Raw genomic sequence first — 21415 nt, 5'->3', positions numbered from 1 at the left:
GGGTCAAGCCCTTCGAGTATCCACCTACTCAAGTGAGACATAACATTTTATACATCAGCTGTGTTTGGATTTGCATCTCAGTCCTTTTACTGTAAAGGGGTTATCCAGCATGGCTACCTTCTTCCAAAAACAGCACCAACCCTGTATTTAGTTTGTCTATGGTATTGCAGGCCATATCTATTAAAATGAATAATGCAAAACTGCAATACCAGACGGCAGCCATGTTTTTCTAAACCTCGACAACCCCTTTAAATTCGGTAGACCTGCAATCCTAGTTACCTCCAATGGGCAAAAATGGAGCTATTTCCACGCAAAAAATACAATTTTTTTGTACTTCTATACATGGACAAGCTTTTGGTGATAGTGCCAAGAATTTTGCAACTTGATCTGTCACTCATATATCTTATAATGAATTGCCTTTTTGGAAAAAAAATGTAATCAAATCAGAGAATCTTTTTAAAGTATTTTTTTAATATCTAAAAAGTAATTGCACCCAGGTCAATAAATGAAAAATAAGACAATTATCGGACAAAAATGTAAAATCCAAAAAAGCTAAGTTAGACAAAAATCTTGGAAAGAAAAAAATAATAAAAAATAATAATAGAAATTTCATTTACTCTCAATTTGGACAAAATCTTGGATTTGGTATATTTCTTAAAGTTTGTGAATGAGTTCACTGGTTTTTGGCTTCTAAGATAAATTTGAGGAGCCATTTGGCGGACTTCACTGGTATGACATGCTAAGCAAAATATTCATCAGTAGCATTGGAACAAATATTTCTGGTTTTCCTCGAAAATCTAATACATGATAACTGATCACACTTTAAAAATGTTCTTAAAGGGGAGCTGAAAGTTTTCACTAGATTAGAAGTTTCTGCACATGAAAATTGGATTTTCCAGTGGCCCTTCAGTACAGAGAGCTGTGATGGCTCTCCTCTGTGTGTAGATTCTTAATACTTAAAGGGGGTCATCAGAACCAGTTAAGTCATCCATTCTTTTTAGAGATGTCTTCTTTCTTACCTTTCCTTTTGGCAGGACATATTCTAAGATGTGTGATGTGAGATGACCAGATATATGTGTCTGTCTGTGGCCATTCAGTGGCTGTATTGTGAATTGTAGCTGATCAAGAGTAATTATAATGATTCCACCTCTCAGTGCTGAGCAGTCTGTGCAGTGATTGACAGCTCAGTTGGGCAGTCTGGTGCAGGGACGTGCTGATCTGTCTGTGCAGTGATTTACAGCTCAGTTGTGCAGTCTGGTGCAGGGACGTTCTGAGCAGTCTGTGCAGTGATTGACTGCTCAGTTGTGCAGTCTGGTGCAGGGATGTGCTGATCTGTCTGTGCAGTGATTGACAGCTCAGTTGTGCAGTCTGGTGCAGGGATGTGCTGAGCAGTCTGTGCAGTGATTGACAGATCAGTTGTGCAGTCTGGTGCAGGAACGTGCTGATCTGTCTGCGCAGTGATTGACAGCTCAGTTGTGCAGTCTGGTGCAGGGATGTGCTGATCTGTCTGTGTAGTGATTGACAGCTCAGTTGTGCAGTCTGGAGCAGGGACATGCTGATCTGTCTGAGCAGTGATTTACAGCTTAGTTGTGCAGCCTGGAGCAGGGACGTGCTGAGCAGTCTGTGCAGTGATTGACAGCTCAGTTGTGCAGTCTGGTGCAGGGATGTGCTGATCTGTCTGTGCAGTGATTTACAGCTCGTTTGTGCAGTCTGGAGCAGGGATGTGCTGATCTGTCTGTGCAGTGATTGACAGCTCAGTGTGCAGTCTGGTGCAGGGTTGTGCTGAGCAGTCTGTGCAGTGATTGACAGCTCAGTTGTGCAGTCTGGAGCTGGGATGTGCTGAGCAGTCTGTGCAGTGATTGACAGCTCAGTTATGCAGTCTGATGCAGGGATGTGCTGATCTGTCTGTTCAGTGATTGACAGCTCAGTTGTGCAGTTTGATGCAGGAATGTGCTGATCTGTCTGTGCAGTGATTGACAGCTCAGTTGTGCAGTCTGGTACAGGGTTGTGCTGAGCAGTCTGTGCAGTGATTGACAGCTCAGTTGTGCAGACTGGAGCAGGGACGTGCTGAGCAGTCTGTGCAGTGATTGACAGCTCAGTTATGCAGTCTGGTGCAGGGATGTGCTGATCTGTCTGTGCAGTGATTGACAGCTCAGTTATGCAGTCTAGTGCAGGGACGTGCTGCGCTGTCTGTGCAGTGATTGACAACTCAGTTGTACAGTCTGGTGCAGGGATGTGCTGATCTGTCTGTGCAGTGATTGACAGCTCAGTTGTGCAGTCTGGAGCAGGGACGTGCTGAGCAGTCTGTGCAGTGATTGACAGCTCGGACATCCAATCTGATACTGGGAGGTGCTGAGCTCTCGTCAGGTGCTCCCAGTTCCCCTGATTACTCAGCTATTTAACCGAGCTGGCAGTCCCAGATAACTGTCAGCCATAGCTTCAGCTACTGTAAGTGTGGTTGGTTTACTTTGAACCTTGAATTTTGCTTGTTGACATATCGCTTCCTGATCTTGGACCTCATTCTGACTGTCCATCTGTCTAACCCCTTTGTTCTGATCCGCTATAGTGGTAATTTGACCACAGACTGTAATCTGACTATGACTGTTGTGAGTTCATTTTTCCCTTCACCATTGAAGTCTGATGAACTCCCTCCTCTAGTGAAGGAAGGTAGTGAGACTGATTACCAAACACCTGGGCAGCTAGATGATGACTGGGTGGCTGGAATAGAGGACTGGATATAAGGCTGCCGACGCCCTTCTTCCTGGCTGGTGATTTTCCTGCTTGCTTCTTGGAGACCAGTCTGATTCCTGCATCTCAAAGCTAAGTTTTTCTGCTCTGCTTTGTACTCTTCAGTTTTGTTTTTGTTTTGCCTTGTTTTTTGGGAGTTCTGCCATCCCCGGCCGGGGGTGAGCTGAATTCCTTTTTTGTCTCTGATCTGTTGATATTTTGCTCTGTCTTCAGAATATACCTGAGTGCTGATATAGTCTTTTGAAGCCTAGCGACTTCAGGGCCTGTTTTTCCTATCAGTCGGTTGGCTCATTTTGATAGGATTTTTACGGATGGCAGATAGCAGCTTTCCTATCCTGTCCTATGTAGGTAGCTTGGGCCCCATCATTTGCTCAACCTATCTTTCTATCTGTGTTAGTGTTTTCATCTTGCTTCACCGTCATTATATGTTGGGGGCTGCCTATTGCTTTGGGGTCTGCTCTGGGGCAGTTTAGTTTTTCCCCTTTCTGTCTTTAGGCTATATAGTTCTCCGGCTGTGATCGAGGGGTCTAGGGCACCGTAGGAACCCCCCACGGCTACTGCTAGTTGTTGTGGATAGGTTCAGGGGTCTGCAATCCGGTAGCTGCCAACCTCTCTGGTTTTTCTGGACTTAGCTGGTATTTTGTTTTTTCCTCCTTCGGTGACTCATCATAACAGAATCACCAGCCATACCGCAGATCCTAGTGTACTCAATAGCAGGAGAGAATTGTAAAAGGAAAAAAAAAAGAAAAAAGTGTCAGAATTTTTTTTTTTGTGTGCATATTTTTTCCTCTATCTCTGAGGCCGTAGGGGGAATTTTTCTCTCAATGGAGATGAAGCAATTGTCTGATCGTGTGGAGCAGCTCGCTGCTGAAGTACGGGGAATTTCCGCCTATCTTACTCATTCACATGCTGCTGAACCAAAGATTCCTACTCCTGATGTATTTTTGGGGGATCGGTCTAAATTCTTGAATTTCAAGAATAATTGTAAATTATTTTTTGCCTTGAAGCCTAACTCATCGGGGAACTCCGCGCAGCAGGTTAAAATTGTCATCTCTTTGCTGCGCGGCGATCCCCAGGATTGGGCGTTTTCTTTGAAACCTGATGATCCTATTCTGAATAATGTGAACGCATTTTTTCAAGCCTTGGGGTTGTTGTATGATGAACATAATGCTATTGATCAGGCTGAAAAGACCCTGTTGGCATTAAGCCAGGGTCGGGATTCTGCAGAGTTGTACTGTCAAAAATTCCAAAAGTGGGAGGTCCTTACTACCTGGAATGATGGTGCCTTGGCAGCCCTCTTTCGGAAGGGTTTGTCAGAAACTGTAAAAGATACTATGGTGGGATCTCCTGTTCCCTCTGGTCTTGACGATTCTATGTCATTAGCCATTCAGGTGGATCGGCGTTTACGTGAACGCAAAACTACACGAGAGATGTTACCGCCTGTTGAACAAATGTCTGAACCTATGCAATGTGATAGAGTTTTGTCTAGGGCGCAACGTCAGGAGTTCAGAAGGCGTAACAAGCTGTGTTTTTTTTTGTGGAGATGCCTCGCATATTATTTCTGTCTGCCCTAAACGAGAGAAACGTTGTGCACACACGTTTTCTGTGGGTGGTGTTCAACCTAAGTTTCTTCTGGCAATTACTCTGATCTGCTCCCTGTCCACATTTTCCGCCAAGGCTTTTGTGGATTCAGGAGCAGCTCTGAACCTGATGGACTTGGATTTTGCTAAACGTTGTGGATTTCCTATGACACCTCTGCGGACGCATATCCCTTTGAGGGGTATTGATGCTACTCCTTTGGCAAAGAATAAACCTCAGTTTTGGACCCAGGTGGTAATGCGGGTCGCCCCAGACCATCAAGAAAAATGAAGATTTTTGGTGTTGCATAATTTGCATGATACCATTGTTCTGGGGTTTCCCTGGTTGCAAAGCCATAATCCAGTTCTGGATTGGAAATCTTTGTCTGTGGTGAGTTGGGGTTGTCGGTGTGCCCTTAGTGATGCTCCTGTTTTCTCCACCTCTCCCCAGTCACATGATGTTCCTGACTATTTGGCTGACTTTTATGATGTATTTAGTGAGAATGAGTCTGCGTCTTTGCCTCCTCATAGGAGTTATGACTGTGCTATTGAGCTGAACCCGGGGTGTAAATTCCCCAAGGGTCGGCTTTTCAATTTATCTGTACCCGAGCACGAGGCTATGTGATCCTATATTAAGGAGGCATTGGAGAAGGGTCATATTAGACCATCCTCTTCACCCTTAGGTGCTGGGTTTTTTTTCGTGGCTAAAAAGGATGGTTCATTAAGGCCTTGTATTGACTATCGTGCCCTCAACAAAATTACTGTTAAATATCAGTATCCGTTACCCCTGATTTCTGATCTATTCTCCAGAGTTAAAGGTGCTTGCTGGTTTACCAAGCTTGACCTCAGGGGGCGTATAATCTTATTCGCATTAAGCATGGGGATGAATGGAAGACGGCGTTTAATACTCCGGAGGGACATTTTGAGTACCTGGTGATGCCTTTTGGGCTCACTAATGCCCCTTCTGTCTTCCAGTGCTTCATGAACGATATATTCCGAGACTTTGTGGATAAATTTTTGATTATCTATCTGGATGATATTTTGATCTTCTCCAAGAATTGAGACTCTCATGTGGAACATGTTCGGACTGTGTTCCGGATTTTGAGGGAGAATTCCCTGTATGTCAAAGGATCTAATTGCCTTTTTGGAGTACAGAGGATTTCTTTTTTGGGATTTATTTTGTCCCCGTCAACTATTGAAATGGACCCGGCCAAGGTACAGGCCATTCACGATTGGGTTCAGCCCACTTCTTTGAAGGCCCTCCAGAAGTTTTTGGTTTTTGCTTATTTTTATCGGAAATTTATAGCTAATTTTTCTGGTATTGCCAAGCCATTGACGGATTTGACTAGGAAGGGTGCTGATGTGCTGAATTGGTCTCGGGAGGCTGTTTCTTCCTTTCAGGAGCTGAAGCGAAGATTCACTTCTGCTACAGTTTTGCGGCAACCTGATGTCTCACTCCCGTTTCAGGTGGAGGTGGACGCTTCTGAGACTGGTGCAGGAGCGGTGTTGTCCCAAAAAGATCCTGTGACATCTAAAATGAATCCTTGTGTTTTCTTTTCCCGAAAGTTCTCCCCATCCGAACGTAACTATGATGTGGGGAATCGGGAACTGTTGGCCATGAAATGGGCATTTGAGGAGTGTAGACATTGGTTGGAGGGAGCCAAACACCAAGTCGTGGTCCTTACTGACCACAAGAATTTGATTTACCTGGAGTCGGCCAAGCGCTTGAATCCTAGACAGGCTAGGTGGGCCTTGTTTTTCACACGTTTTGATTTTGTGGTCTCTTTTCTTCCGGGAACTAAGAATGTCAAGGCAGACGCCCTCTCTAGGAGTTTCCTTGCTGAATCTCCTGTTGTGACTAAGCCTGCTACCATCTTAGGCGAGAGGGTAGTTCTTTCTGCCATCTCGCCCGATTTGAGACATGCTCTGGAAGAGTTTCAGGAGGACAAACCTGAGCGTTGTCCAGGTGGAAAGTTGTATGTTCCTGACCAGTGGAGGAAGAGAGTGATGTCTGAAGTTCATTGCTCTGCATTGGCTGGTCATCCAGGTATTTTTGGTACTAGAGATCTGGTGAGTCGATCTTTTTGGTGGCCTGCCTTGTCTCGTGATGTCAGGAATTTTGTGCAGTCCTGTGGGACTTGCTCCCGGTCTAAACCTTGTTCTCGCTCTAGTGGCTTGTTGATGCCTTTGCCGGTGCCCAGGAGGCCATGGACCCATATTTCAATGGATTTTATCTCTGATATGCCTGTCTCTCAGAGAATGACTGTTATTTGGGTGATTTGTGATAGATTCTCTAAGATGGTCCATCTTGTACCACTCCCTAAGTTGCCATCTTCCTCTGAGTTGGTTTCCTTGTTTTTGCAACAGGTGGTTCGCTTGCACGGGATTCCTGAGAACATTGTATCTGACAGAGGAGTTCAGTTTGTGTCTAGATTTTGGAGGACTTTCTGTTCCAAGCTGGGAATTCAGTTGTCCTTCTCCTCTGCGTTTCACCCTCAGACCAATGGGCAGACGGAGAGAACAAACCAGACCTTGGAGTCATATTTGAGATGTTTTATTTCTGCCGATCAGGATGATTGGGTTTCATTTTTGCCCTTGGCCGAATTTGCTTTAAATAATAGAGCTAGTTCTGCCACTTTGATGTCACCTTTTTTTTGTAACTTTGGTTTTCACCCTCGATTTTCTTCAGGGCAGGTGGAGCCTTCTGCCTGCCCAGGTGTTAACACTGTGCTGGAGAGAATGCACCAGATCTGGGACCAAGTAGTGGATAAGTTGTCTCTCTCCCAGGAAAAGGCCCAGCGGTTTTCCAACCGGCGTAGGACCGTTGGTCCCCAGTTTAAGGTGGGTGATATGGTTTGGTTGTCATCAAAAAATATCGATATGAAGGTGGCTTCTCCTAAGTTTAAGCCTAGATTTATTGGACCTTACAAGATTTTGGAGATTATTAATCCGGTCTCTTTTCGGTTGGCTCTTCCTGTCACATTTAAAATTCATAGTCTGTTTCATAAGTCCTTGTTGAAGAGGTTTGTTGAACCAGTAGCTCCTGTGGTGGCACCTCCTGACCCTATATTGGTTGAAGGTAACATGGAATATGAGGTAGAGAAGATACTGGATTCCCGTCTGGCTAGACGGAGACTCCAGTATTTGGTTAAGTGGAAGGGTTATGGTCAGGAGGATAATTCCTGGGTCTCTGCCTCTGATATTCATGCTGAAAGATTGGTGCGTGCCTTTCATCGGGCTCACCCGGATCGCCCTGGTGGCATGGATGAGGGTTCGGTGACCCCTCCTCAAGGGGGAGGTACTGTTGTGAGTTCATTTTTCCCATCACCATTGAGGTCTGATGAACTCCCTCCTCTTGTGAAGGAAGGTAGTGAGACTGATTACCAAACACCTGGGCAGCTAGATGATGACTGGGTGGCTGGAATTGAGGACTGGATATAAGGCTGCTGACGCCCTTCTTCCTGGCTGGTGATTTTCCTGCTGGCTTCTTGGAGACCAGTCTGATTCCTGCATCTCAAAGCTAAGTTTTTCTGCTCTGCTTTGTACTCTTCAGTTTTGTTTTTGTTTTGCCTTGTTTTTTGGGAGTTCTGCCATCCCCGGCTGGGGGTGAGCTGAATTCCTTTTTTGTCTCTGATCTGTTGATATTTTGCTCTGTCTTCAGAATATACCTGAGTGCTGATATAGTCTTTTGAAGCCTAGCGACTTCAGGGCCTGTTTTTCCTATCAGTCGGTTGGCTCATTTTGATAGGGTTTTTGCGGATGGCAGACAGCAGCTTTCCTATCCTGTCCTATGTAGTTAGCTTGGGCCCCATCATTTGCTCAACCTATCTTTCTATCTGTGTTAGTGTTTTCATCTTGCTTCACCGTCATTATATGTTGGGGGCTGCCTATTGCTTTGGGGTCTGCTCTGGGGCAGTTTAGTTTTTCCCCTTTCTGTCTTTAGGCTATATAGTTCTCTGGCTGTGATCGAGGGGTCTAGGGCACCATAGGAACCCCCCACGGCTACTGCTAGTTGTTGTGGATAGGTTCAGGGGTCTGCAATCCGATAGCTGCCAACCTCTCTGGTTTTTCTGGACTTAGCTGGTATTTTGTTTTTTCCTCCTTCGGTGACTCATCATAACATATGACCTTGTCTATTCCATCTGTTTATGATGTACCCTCCTGCCTATTGACCTCGGACTCCTCGACTATCCCAACTCGTGGCTTGTCCATGAGAAGTGACTTAGCATCACAGTTAGGCTCGTGTGTCACAATATTGGATTGCATTGAGTTCCCAACCAAATTTTAGCAAATGTCGATTTTACAGGGAAATTGGATTCCGAGCACTTATTTTATTCTCATTGTAGGATTCCTATTATGTTCTGAGGTCAGAGGATGCACAAGAACGTAATAAACGTAGGATGTAAAAATAATAATAAAAATAATAATACTCACTTCATGCATCCCTGAAGCAGGACTTCTTTGATACTCCGCTGCACTTGACTAATCTTCTGACGTCATTTTACATAATGCTGTCACTAGGGCAACAAGCATCGCAAAGTCATAATTTTACACACCGCAACGGCACTGCGAGCTGTGACTTCAGAGGCCCTGTTGAGCCGGAAGCCATGGCCTGGAGTAAAAAGGTCAAAGTGGAAGTGTAAAGGGACAGGTAAAGAAGAGGGGCAGAAGGGCAGAGGACTGGATGACAGGCTGCAGGGGCGGTGGTTCAAGCGACCGGTAAGGTGAGCATTTCAATTTTTTTCCGTTTTTCTGGTCTTCTATGGTTCAGCAACATGGCAACATCCACTAGACTCCATTCTGAATACATAACGTGAAGCAAAATGGAAAAAAATCCATATTCAGGAGAATATGACATTTTTGTAAAATGTTAGGATTCAATTCGCTCATCTCTACTGCCATTTGGTCAAATGAAAATTGAAAAAGCCCTCTAAATGCTGATGCATACTAATACTAAGGCCTGAAAAGATAGAGGCTCAAACAATGGAAGGGAAGAGGAAGGTTTGATTAGCACTCTGGAGCACAAAAGGACCCTTCGATTGGCCCAAGCCCATTTAGAAGTGACTTTGGAGCCAATCACTTACCCCTAGGGTCTATTTCCAATGGGGTTATTAAAAAATAACCTAATAGTTGATTTGCCCTGTGTATGATTATAATTAAGGGCACACTGCAATTAAACATTGTGGTGCACGTATTCTAGATGTAAGATAGACCATCACAGCCATTAATCTTGGTGGTCTCAGGGAACTTTTAGTGTTGAGAAAATATTGTAACGTGGATATTTTCTGGACATTTCCCAATTTCTATCAAATTTAGAAAGAAAAATAATAAAAACAAAAGCCTAATTGTTCTTTGGTTCCATTTTGGACCAAGAAATAAGAGCAAATAAATGCCCGTATGCTCATACTGTTGGGTACATTTGCTAGTCAACAAAGTAATTATTGTCACAATTGAGAGATCTAGAGATGACAGGGTTACAAAAAAATTCCAGATAGAACGTTTTCACAGATCATTTTCCTGAAGGCAAACGATTCCTAGAACTTCTTAACCTCAAGAATCGAAAGAAAATGTTAAAGACAAAGGGAACGATTCAAAGGAAATATGTTGAAGGACAAAACATGCATGAAAATTGCTCATGTTTCCCGTCACATGGATATGTAAAAATGATGAATAAATCACCAAGCACACGATTTCTCTGCAGGAACCTGCTCAGGCAAACAGTTTACTAATTTGTGACACACTGCACCCTCCATTGCACCGTGCACCTTGAGGTTAGAACATTTCTAATCATTATTTGATAACACAAGTCGGTCGGCATTACCACCATAGAAACACGAAGACTGTAACTAAGCAACAATGAGTTATAGTCAAACAGTTTCATTAAGGCATTGCACCTCTTAGCAGGTGGGTGAGTGTGACGTTGGTGATAAGCATTACCACCCGATCATCCATTGTGTCTGCCAACACCTCGAGAAGCGTATCAAATCCGAGAATATGTTTACGTCTTCTTATTGCCGCATTTTACATGGAAGGGAAGAAGTCACTTCTCCATAACATAGCACATTATCATCGACAACAGGTCTTACGTTTTGACTGCCAACGAAGTACTTCAATTGATGTACTATTACTTATTACTTAAGGAGCTGAAAGGGTTACACTAACCCCAACCTTACCGCTCAAAATAATCAAAAAATACGTCAAAAATGTTTTAATTATTTTTTCCCATTAGATTGTGATTTTTGACACTGTACCTAGAAATTCAAAACAGAGGAGATAAGTAATATGATGTGAATTGCCCGTGTCTGGTGTACAGACGGACTTCACTGCTGCACCTTGCATCCTTGGTCTGGCGTCCTGGATGCCTCTGGTGCCATCTAGTATCAAAGACATAATGACTTGCACCATACTGTAATGATGGGATGTCTCATGACCTAGTAAGTCCAAGAGATGCCCAACATGCCAGTAGGACAAGGATGCCAGAGGCAGAAGTGAACATTGGCTGCCATAGAGGGACTCAATTAAAGCTGGACCAGGTCAGGGCAAATTGAATTTCTCATACTATAAACCTGTAATCAATAATGACTTGTCAACTACACAGCAAAGTAGGATGTAAGTAATAACAGCAAAGCCAATGATGTGTAAAAAAGAAGGAGAAAAACCTAAGAAAAGAGCTTGACTCTAAGTTGGTATACATGCAGAGTGTAAGAGCACATTTACTCTCTGGTCACTGCACAAACAAAATCCAAGAAAAAAAAAGCAAAATATGCATTACCCTACAGGAAGTGAATAAATATAGTACATGGACTTAACATAAGGAACTTAGTTAAGACCATTTTGATCAAAAAAGTATAAAAGCCATCCCACTGCGACAAGGTGAACCCAATCGGAACGGTCTTATCCTGTATCTAGTATTAAAACCTCAACTTGTGTCTGCCGACCTCAATGTGAAGAAGGGCAGAGCAGGACAGGGGTCCGACTGAGACACCAACCAATGGGAAGCTATACAGATGAAATTGTTAGCTCAGAAAGGCTGTTTGTGAAAAGTACAAGAGATTACAGCTATTCAAGAAGTATTGTTTCTCCTTGCGGAGATTGGCATGCTAAGCATGCCGAGATGAGGAGACATAAAGCCGCAAAGCTCCTCTGGGAAATGTGCAAATTATCTCTTCAGAGAGCAAGAGGACTAGAACTCTAGTGCCACCAACTGGAAGTAGCGATCCTAAAAGTCAATGTCGACCCTGTAACGAGCCTTGTCACATGACTTAGGATAAAAGCCAAAACCAGAATCTCAATTTGCAGACACTGTGTTTCGGGGTACTGCCCCTCATCAGTGCAAAGTGTGAGATCTGGTTTGGCTGTGTGAGAGGCGTCTGACCGATATCCAAGAAGTATCGTTTCTCCTTGCGGAGATTGACATGCTAAGCATGCTGAGATGAGGAGACTGAAAGCCACAATGCTTATCCTATGTCATGTGACAAGGCTCGTTAAAGGGTTGACATCGACTTTTAGGAGATTGCTACTTCCAACAAGAGATTACAGCAAAACCAAAGAAATGAGCCAGACTGTTAGCTGGTATAGATTCTAAATATAAGAGCACGCTCACATTGTGACCGTTTCACAAATAATACCAAAAAAAAAACCAAAATGTGCATAGACACAACAGTAAGTAAAAAAGCAAAAGTAAATAGAAATATTACATGTAAATTACATAAGGTATTTAGTTAACACTATTTTGATCCCGATGGGTACACCTTGTCGTTATGAGATGGCTTTTATGCTTTTTTTAAATCAAAATAAATATAAGTATGTTATTTACATGTACTATTACTATTTACTTGCTGTGTGGTATATGTGCTTTTTTTCTTGGATTTTGTTTTAAAAAAAAAATGGAATTGAGTTCATAGTATTAGATACCATAGTACAAACATGGGGCCAGTTGAATGTGTATACACTGACAAGCAAAAAGGGAACAATGTTTTGAGCTTTTGCCTTTCAGCCTCCATATCTCACCATCCATTACAGTTTTGAACGGGAGACTATCATCATTTTATAGACAATCCTCTTGGTTATCTCATGAATATATTTCAATTACAGATATTTAGCATATGATTAGTTATGCAGATTCTCGTCATGTCACTGCATTGTTACTGTTTTCCTCCTGGTGGTGGAAAAATCTTTTGTATACTACAAAATATAACCTGTTCTCACATTCCCTTATGTGTTATTAGATTAATTCCCAAGTCAAAGGTTTGAATCCAGGAGAAGCCATGAAGACGACTGCATCATTTGAGCGCCATGATAGTTGGAAGAATACGAAATAAAGTCTGACCTTCCATTGAAAAGCCAAGAGGTGGACGTCCAGTCAAAATAATGGAGTCAACAAGTCTGCTCAACACAAGGTCTATCAGTTCTTTCATGATAAACACAGCAGTGGAGGTGGCTCGTATGCTTCAGAATAGTACAATTACAGACATTCATGCTAGTACCATACAACACACAATACATAAACCTGGAATGGTGGTGGCTCGATAAGTGATAGATAGTTCACTATCTGATTTCCTTGCCTAGCATCAAACAGACAGTGAGATATCCATGAGGCTAAAGAGGCTGATACTGGGCATTGACGCAAGCTCAGGCGGCTCGCAAAGTGCTCTGTCACTCCCAGAGCACTTAACACCTCATTTGCATATGAAGGAAGGCTCTGATTTCTCAGGAATAAAGCTACAGATACAAGATATATATATATATATTTTGGGGGATTGATCTTACTGATAGATTCCCTTTAAATGGCCTCTTGCATGATGTAAAATACTGTATACTCACCTAGGAATCCCCTGCCTCTCCTTTACCTCTCCTCTTTTGGGTCTATATTCTCCATCAGTCTCTGTTCCACAGGCCGTGAAGGCCATTATATTTTTATTTACCAATCTTGGCCATACTGGGCAAATCAGTATATTAATATAAATTATATAACGTAATCCCATGTAGTTGGACGTGAGACCATCTACGCTCAGGGAATGACCCAAGATAAAGCTTTGGCAATCGGATCTAAGGACTATGGGTACTGTTACACTAGGCGACGCACCAGCGATCCCGACAACTATAAGACCTGGTAAGGATCGCTGGTGAGTCGCTAAATGGTCGCTAACAAGCTGCCAAACAGTCATATTTACCCACCGACGCAGCAATGATCTCGGCGGGATCGCTGGTGCATCGCATAGTGTCACACAGCAGCGATTCTGACGACTCCCGCCTGCGTCCATGATTTCTGAGTCGTCAACGAGGTCACTCGTCGGTTTCAAACACAGCGATGCATGCTGGTCAGCGGGACAGCAGCAATCAAAAAATGGCCCAGGACATTCAAGCACAATCAGTGACATCGCAGCGGGGGCCTGGTCGCTGCTAAGTGTCACACGTAACGAGATCGCTGACGAGGTCGCTGTTGCGTCACAAAATCGGTGACGCATCAGCGATCTCGCTAGCGATCTCACTTAGTGTGAAGTACCTCTATGGCTTTGCTGATCAGGCCGATCTGTAGTTAAAGAAAAGCCTTTTGTGTTCCAAAATGGTTCTTTTTTGTCTCTTTATTGTCTCAAGGCAAAAAAAACAAAACAAGGTAATGCACCCCATGGTCTTCCTGAGCATTTTCTTGAAAAACCATTTACTGTATCTTCATTGTTGAATGGAGTTGAAAAAACATCTGGAAAAAGCCCGGACAAAAGACGCCAACACCACAAAACTATGGAAAAAAATTTCTGAAAAAATGTCAAAAAGTGTTCCAAAAGTTTGCAAAACTATGCTAAACAAGAAAAAAAAATTTCTAAGGCTACTTTCACACATCAGGTTTTCGGCGTCAGGCGCGATCCGGCGTCGTGCCGGAACGCCGGATCCGGCAAATGTTTTGTAAAACCTGATGTGCCGGATCCGGTTTTCTGCCGGATCCATCTTGTTCTTGACAGACAAAACCGGATCCGTTTCATCCGGTTCATCCGTTTTTCTATCCGTTTTTCGACGGATTACGCCGGATCCGGTTTTTAAAATTGACCATTGTGGCCTTCCGAATGGGATTGGCTACTGGAAAACTATATATAGCGTGTTCCTACAGCCCTTCTTTGACAGGTTGTAGAGGAGAAAGTGCAGGTTGGAGAGAAGAGCAAGTTGGCGAAGATGGATGTTGTGATTGGAAATATTTTGAAGAATTTGGCGGATTTTATAGCGGAGGCGAATCGTTTGAGGGTGATTGTTCTGGAGAAGGAGAGATCGAGACAGCAGCGCATCAGGCATCGTAGACGACGTTTGTGGATCCACCCCATCACAGCCAAGAGAATGACGCGTGGGGTCTATTCTACACTCTGCATGGACCTTCGACGAAACCCGGATAAATTTTTTGGATATGTTCGGATGAAAATGGAGAATTTTGATTACTTGGTGGAGCGCATTGCACACCTCATAAGAAAAGCAGACACCTATTGCCGCTTCTCTGTTTCACCCGCAGAGCGTCTGATGGTGACTTTAAGGTAAGCCACATTTATTGGATGTGATCGCATCAGAGCACACTTTCACTGCAATCTTGTTGGTGGTAGTTTGTATCTCCAAGTGTTATAGCTGAGTTTTGGTATGTAATGCTGTGATTTAAAACTAATTGATTGTTTTTTAATTCCCCACAGATTTCTTGCTACTGGAGAATCCCTTTCGTCACTGCATTTCCAGTACAGACTCGGGATTTCCACCATATCTGGAATAGTGAAGTACACATGCCGTGCACTGTGGGACTCCTTAGCTGAAGAGTTTTTACCAGAGCCCACAACAGAGAGGTGGATTGAAATTGCTGACAAGTTTCAACAGATATGTCAGTTTCCGAACTGCTTGGGCGCTGTGGACGGGAAACATATCCGCATTGTAAAGCCAGCCGGATCGGGATCGGAATATTTCAATTACAAGAAATATTTTTCAATTGTCCTCATGGCCATCGCTGACGCGGAATACAAATTTATTGCTGTTGATATTGGGGCCTATGGCCACTCCAATGACTCTCAAGTTTTCAAACTGTCTGCCATGGGGCGTAAACTGTATGGAAACACCTTCCAGTTCCCACCACCTAGACCGCTGCCGCAAACATCTGGTCCACCTATGCCATTTGTCTGTGTAGGGGATGAAGCCTTCCAGCTGTCAGAACACCTTTTGAAACCGTACTCTAGCAAAGGATTGACAAGACCAAAACGCATTTTTAATTACCGCCTCACAAGAGCAAGAAGAATGGTTGAATGTACCTTTGGTATTCTGACAGCCAAATGGCGGGTCCTATTGACTGCGATCAACCTCAAGACAGAAACTGTTGATGAGGTGATCAAAGCTTGCGTGGTACTCCACAATTTTGTTATCTGCAAGGAACCCATTTCCATTGAGGACACCTCTGAAGAAACCACCTTGCAAGATTACCATGACATTACCACTAGAAGTTCTGTGACGGTTTCAGTAATGAGGGACAATTTTGCAATATACTTTATGTCACCTCAAGGCAGAGTACACTGGCAGGATGACAGAGTGTGAAAGATTTGTGCCCTAACCAAACTTGTGTACCTTCTGTACCAACAGTATATACCTTTGCCAACCAAAGTTGGTTATCTTGTCATGGTCTCTATTTTTAGCTTTAGGCCACAGGTGTGTACCTGGTTGTGTTTTATGCAAAGTATTTCACCTTTTAACAAAAGTTGTGTACATTGTTAGGAAATCACCAACAATAAACACAACTTTTTAGGTGAAATACTTTGCTTCAAACACAACCAGGAACACAACTGTGGCACAAAGCTAAAATTTACCCACAGTTATATACCTGGTTTTGAATACCATTTCACCTTTTAAATACCCTGTATTTAACCTTTTTTTTAAACATATGACAGACAACCAGTGTAAACAATAATTTAACTTTTATTTAAAAAATTTTTTTTTGTAAACTGTTTTTAAAGTTAAAAAAACTTTTTTAATAAAGGTTTGAAACCAACTGGGCATTTTTATTACAAAACACATCATAAATCTGTGTAGTGTGGGGTGGAAATACTGCTGGAGGGGCTTCGGGACACTTCGACAATGGGAGTGTGGAGAGAGGACTGGGATCGTGGTGGGGAAGGAACAGTTAGAGGTGATGGTGTGGAAAAAGCTACAGAATGGGTGGACATGTGGGAGGCAGAAGAGGTGGTGGGCGGTGGAGTGGAGGGTTGGGCAGGGACGGTAGGAGCAGATGATGTTGATGGAAAGTTGTATGGGGAAGGAGTTTGGTACGGGGAAGGAGTTTGGTACAGGGAAGGAGTTTGGTACGGGGCAGGTTGCTGGAAGTGGGGAGATGTCTGGTACTGGGGAGGTTGCTGGTACTGGGGAGGTTGCTGGTACTGGGCAGGTTGCTGGTATGTAATAGGAGGGGGAGGATGGAAAGTGGCTGGAGGGGGTGCAGATGTAATAGGAGGGGGAGGATGGAAAGTGGTTGGAGGGGGTGCAGGTGGAGGAACTACAGTGGTGGGAGGTGGAGGTTGGGAGGTAACCTGCTGTAGAGCACCGTGGCACGAATGCATTACATGCATCTGCTGGGTAGGAGATAGTGTTGCCATGCGCTCCACAACAGACCTGAAAAAGGTGTGGTTTGGCGAAGATCTTGCTTCTGAATGCATGGTTTGCAGAAGTGTCTTCACCTCCAGAATGCTGGAGTTGATCTGCTGAAAGCCTGCGGAGATTTGCTCTGACAAGACTTTTAGACAGTTCTGGAAAGATGCATTCAGATGCAAGAACTCTGGCGCATAACTCTTTTCCTGACCCCTCTGCCGCTGCCGCCCAGTACCCGCAGGTGTACTAGAGGTGGCAGGGGCAGAAGGGTGGGGTAAAGGGAAAGCGATCTCCTCACCAGCAGCTTCATGTAATGTAGGCGGCCACGATGCTCCTGTGCTGGTGGATGGGACAGATGGGTCAAATGTGTGTGAAGGCTGGGAAGGTGCAGATGTACCGAAGTGTCGGGGCGGTCGAAGTGTCCCTCGGTGCCGGTCTCCTCAGGGATCGCCTCAGAAGAGTCCAATCGTGCAGACTCCCGAGTGCTGCTCACCGTGCTGTGGAATAAAGAGAAAAAAAAACAATTAAAATAGTGACATGGTATGGCCCTGGCTGAAAAAAAAAAAGTTACATCTAAACATTTTTTTGTCACATGTGGTGGGTAATATTTACCTTCTGGTGAGCATTGTCTCCCGGAGGAACGACAGGGCTCGTGCGTACTTGTACTTGCTCCTGCGTCTTCCACATCCACTCGGGGCCCGCATCTCTTTATTGAACTCCTTCTTGAAACGATCCCTCACAGACCGCCACCGCTTCACAATTCTCTCCCCTGAAACGAGAAAGGACAAAGTGGTTAGTATACAACATCAGTGTTTCCCAAACTCCAGTCCTCATGGTCCCCAGGGGTCATGTTTTCAGGATTTCCAAAGTAAATAGAAATCCTGAACACATGATCCGTGGGGACCACGAGGACTGGAGTTCGGGAAACACTGGTTTAAATCAAGCAACCGTTACTGTATATACTTACTCTCTTTAATCTGGGCCCGAGCTTCGAGGTCCTCCCAGCGGTCCACAAGGAGCGAACAGATTTCCTCCCAGAGTCGTCGGGTAACGATAAGGTCAGCGTGGCGGCGGTCAGCCATTTTCCAGAGCGCCTCTCTTTCTCTGACGAGATCGATGAGGTGGTCCACATCAATCCCTCCATCCTCACCGTCAGAGTCGGGAGCACGCTGTGAAGGCTGTTAAAGAAAAAGACAAAAATAACATAATTAGCCTCCACAAAAGAAATGAAATAAAAAGTGCAAAAAAAAAAAGCAAAAATATTTATACTTACACGCTGGTGACCGCCGCGTTGCTGTCGCCGACGACCCTGGGAGGCACTGCGAGGACCTCTTGGCCGAGCACCAGATTGGGAAGACTAGAGAAGAAAACAAAAAATGTTATGTCTTTGGATGTAGGCATTTGTTTGCTGTGTGTGGTCTGCAGAACATTGTTTTCTATGTGTTGTGTGTAGTGTGATGTTGTGTTTCTGCGTTTGATGCAAAAAACTTACCAATTGTGAGCCCACTCCAAGTGTCTGTCCACCCCTTCCTTCTTCTTCTGGGAGCTCCTCTTCATCTTGTGATTCCTGTTTTGAAATAAAAGGCAATGAATAGACATATATTACAGAGATGATGGATTTTGGAAATAAAAACTTACCGTCAAACGCTGACGATGCGAGGGAGGGCTCCCAGAAGAAGATGTGCTGTCTTCCTCATGGCCAGACTCCATGGCTGTGGGTGGTGTTCCTGCTGCTGCCATTGCTGCTGCTGCTGCTGCTGCATCTATTGGGCGGCTGTTGAATAAAGAGAAACAAAGGGCCAATGAATATCTTGATATTCCATAGCCCTAGTTTGGAGGAATGGGGGATTTGATAATTACCGTCTCTCATCTGCTGCTGGACTCCCCTCCCGTTGTTCAGCATGCTGCTCCATTTGGGGTGGTGCTGATGGTGCTGCTGCAGATGTCTGCTGCCTTCTCCTGCTCCTGGTTCTTGGCTTGGGTGGCATGTTGGGTGTGGCTGAGGGTCCCACTGTCTTGCTTTTATATATGTCTTGTGGGCAGAGCTACTGAGCATGCTCAGACCAAAAAAACCGGATCCGGCTGTCGCCGGATCAGGCACATTGCGGCGCTCATAGGCTTTCATTGTATGAAAAAGCCGGACACGCCGGATCCGGCGTGTCCGGCTTTTTCGCCTGGAGACAAAAAACGTTACAGTAGCCGTTTTTTCCAGACGCCGGATCGCGTCACATTGCCGGATCCGGCGAAAATCGGATGAAACGCATGGCCATCCGGCTCGATCCGGCTCTAATGCAAGTCAATGGGGGGGAAACCGGATCCGGCATTGCATTTCGCCGGATCCGGTTTTTGTCAAAAGCGCCGGATCGCGCCTGACGGCGAAAACCTGATGTGTGAAAGAGGCCTAAAGCGTCCTCCTACTGGATAAACTCGGAACTGGAAAAGACTTTGTGGCACAAACTTTTAGGGACCATATAAGAAACCTCTTGTGTGACGTTGGATTGATTCAATAAGCAGTAAATATGATCGGATTATTCCCTGACATCTTTGTGTATATTTTTATAACCGTCACGCTGGTGTCTCCTCATTGTGAATTACACACGACTATTTTAAGGACCAACTTCTGGCGACTGTAGAAAGTTCTCCAAAGACTTTTTTTTTTCACCCTCAAACTTCAAATACTTACATTGTATGTTGTCATCCTGTCATCTGTATTTGATCTTCTTGGGAGAAAGAAAATGAGCGAAGAACTGAGGTTATAATTGAAACAAATTAAGGACTAATGAATGACATCACCAAGGGCAGATGGAGGACGACTGAGGGTCCCACATTGACTCAAGACAATAATCTCCTGTATGAGAGTCGAGTGGTGAGTTACAATTATATCCGTACTCTCTAATTGTCACTGGGAAACATGGGTAAAGCTCCAGGAGAAAGAATAGATGAGATGTATAACGTAACACAATGATCCCTCGCTGGCCCTACCGCCAGATCTATGGCTCCGCCGCAGCGCACAATTAAGGGCGATCATGCGATACTTCTGGTTTCATGTAGCACACGACGGCCCCTAAAGCCGCCCGGCATTGTGTGTGTGATCGCTGTAAAGTATTATAATGCGTCGCAAAACAAAATAAAATCAGTTTATTCCCCACTTTTTTCTATTCTTTTATATTCCTTTAAAATCTGTTTTGTTTTACCAACAGCTGTGAGAGCAGGAAAATGTATGAAAAACACACACTATTAAACCCGGATCGAGTTTCACTTTTTCAAAAGACCGCAGAGAACACTTACCAGATACTTTTACTAAGCTGTTGCTGCTTTTGTTCCCTTGGAAATCTCGGCTTCCACCAGATACTTGTACAAAACTTCAACTTCTCGTCAATATATGAGATACCGGGAACAGAGCATTCCCCCTTATAGGGAAGCTATCATCAGAAAATGACCTATATTTTTTAAGAAATAATGTTGGCAATGTTTTTTTTTGTTTTTTTTTATAAAATTAGTAATGTTGAAGATTTCACCCTGGCCACTAGTGTTTTTTCCATTTCCATTCAGCAAGAGTTTTCAGCAGACTCCTTATCAGCAGAGGCAGGATTAAAATGACAGGTAACACCTCTATACACAGCTGATAACACAAAATCCACAAATCACAATAGGTGATTTCACACCTGATCCTGTGTTACACACCAGTCCCAGGTCTGGGTTTTCTCCTTACACCCTAGTCCACTAAACTCTTGTGCCCCACGTTGGGCTTTGCAAGTAGCCTGGCATGCTACCATGTGTCGAGATTCCTAGGGCTATATAAAGCCTCCCAAGACACACTCCTGTGTTTTGGTATTTAGACGTTTAGTTTGTCAGTGCACCGCTACCTGCTTGCTTCTTCCAGTCCCTCAGTTATCTGCATGCAGTCTTCAGTACCTCTGCAACCTGTCTGTAGCCTCCAGGACATCTGTCTGACTGCAGCTTTCTGTACATCAGCTTCCTCTCTGCCTGCGACTTCCAGTCCCTCAATTACCTGTCTGACTGCAGCCTTCAGTACATCTGCAACCTGTTTGTGGCCTCCAAGTCGTCTCCTGTCTACCTGTGGCTTCCAGTACATCTGCTAATGGCTTCCTGTGTGGCAACTGTGACCTGTGTACCTCACCTATCTGCTGCACAGACACGCAGGGATCGCATGCCCACCCAGACTTTTGGTTTAAAGCATCCACCAAACCTAGTGAGCCCTTGACACCCTGCTGCCTTTCCCTTCTCAATGACCTTTGCACCCACTCTTTAGATACTTCAATACAAAATATAGGGTTTGTCCATTGTGGCTAAAGGCCCCGTCTCACATAGTGAGATCGTTAGCGAGATCGCTGAAGCGTCACCGATTTTGTGATGCAACAGCGACCTCGCCAGCGATCTCGCTACATGTGACACATAGCGGCGACCAGGCCCCCCGCTGCAATGTCGCCGATCGTGCTCAAATGTCCTGGGCAATTTTTTTATCGCTGGTGTCC

The sequence above is a fragment of the Dendrobates tinctorius genome, unplaced genomic scaffold (genome assembly GCF_039654945.1).
Source record: "Dendrobates tinctorius isolate UK_male_01 unplaced genomic scaffold, ASM3965494v1 ptg000143l, whole genome shotgun sequence".
NCBI classification, from domain to species: domain Eukaryota; kingdom Metazoa; phylum Chordata; class Amphibia; order Anura; family Dendrobatidae; genus Dendrobates; species Dendrobates tinctorius.
This window is presented reverse-complemented; position numbering follows the sequence as displayed.